Raw genomic sequence first — 1,701 nt, 5'->3', positions numbered from 1 at the left:
GGTCCAAACAAGCTTGGTCACTAAGGGGTTAAGGAAAAAAAGTTTCTGTGAAGCAGGTAGCCCGAATAAGATGTTAATAAACATTATTAAAAATCAAAATAAGGGTAATAATGTTTCAGCGTTGAGGAACAGGGCATGCTTAATAATTATAGATGACTCTATGATTAGAGATTAATTCTTTGAATACTATTCAAATTTATATAAGTCCAAGGTAAAGTATAGCAAGGTACAGTTAGAGGAGCATTTGGACTCTATCCCCTGGACTCAAATATCATGCACTCAAAGGGAACATTTAGACCTCCCAGTTACTCCCAGTGCTTTAAAGGGGGAAAGGGTAATTCAGCCCCAGGTTTGGATGGGTTTCCCTTTGAGCTGTACAGAAAATACGAGGAGGAATTGCTTACAGCACTATATAGGACACTGTGCTCATCAATAAAGGTGTAATGTCCATGGTCACTGACCACGAACTCCTTCCATCCAGTCGATGCCCTTTTCTCTAGAGATGTCTGCACATGCGGCCGTCCTGTTCCATGGTGAACACCAGGGTGTGCTCGCGAGCTCAGTCCAGACTTAAGGAGCCAAAGCGCACACAGGTGGGAGATTGAGTTGCTTTTTCCCAGATCACCCTGGGCTATAAGAAGGGCTGTGCCCCTCCCTGCAGTGCTTGAGCCTTTTTGTCTACCCTAGTCTGTCTAAGCAAATGGTCTCCTAGTGTTTCCCAGTTCCCAGTGCTTCCCGTTCCTGCCACCTGTAACCTGTATCCCGTGCTGTCCTGGTCAAGTACCAGGTTGAGCTGAAGTTTGACAGCTGTCAAGGCGTTACGGTCCAGTGGGTCCACGTACCCAACGTGACAGTAGGCTCAGGACATGGACCCCGCTGGTCAATACAAGACCATGATGACGTCACAAGAGATGGGGGCGGATATGCTAGACCTCCAGTCTCAACAGGACCAACTCCTCCAGACCTTGAACATTATTGCACGTCGGCTGGAGGTGCAAGCTGCCGATCGTCTGACTAACACCTCCTGGCAGTGCTGATCCCAGATTTTCTTTGCCACTACCTGACCACTATGATGGAGACGCAAGGACCTGCCATGGATTTTTGAACCAGTGCCAGATCCACTTTAGCCTGTATGCAAGGGCATATATGTCTGATGGCGCAAGGGTCGCTTTCATCGTCTCTCTCCTCACTGGCAGGGCCCTTGCATGGGCGAATCCTATCTAGGAGAGACAAGGACCAGAGACACGTGACTTCCAAGGGTTCCTCCAGACATTTTGCACAGTGTTTGAGTAGCCTGGATGAGTCTTGTCTGCAGCCGCCGCCTGCTGAACCTACGCCAGGGAGACACCTCCGTGGTCGAGTATGCCATCCGCTTCCGCACCCTGGCGGGAGAACTGTTGTGGAACAATGAGGCCCTGGTTGCTACATTCTGGCAGAGACTGTCTCCTGAGATTAAGGACGAGCTTGCCGCCCGAGATCTACCATCTACCCTAGATGACCTCATCCTTCTGGCCACCCAGATTGATATAAGGATCCGAGAACAGCTCCAAGTAGGTCGTTGGGAGAAAGGACTCCCTAGTCCGGTCCCTACTTTGCAGCAACCCCTGCTGTCCTCAGATGCCGATTCTCCTAAGATATCTGTGGGAACGGACCAGTTTAAGCTATCTATCCAGGAGAGACAACACAGACGCATCTCGGGAC

This window comes from Rhinoderma darwinii, assembly GCF_050947455.1.
Source record: "Rhinoderma darwinii isolate aRhiDar2 chromosome 2 unlocalized genomic scaffold, aRhiDar2.hap1 SUPER_2_unloc_34, whole genome shotgun sequence".
NCBI classification, from domain to species: Eukaryota; Metazoa; Chordata; class Amphibia; order Anura; family Rhinodermatidae; genus Rhinoderma; species Rhinoderma darwinii.
Note: the sequence above shows the minus strand (reverse complement) of the source record.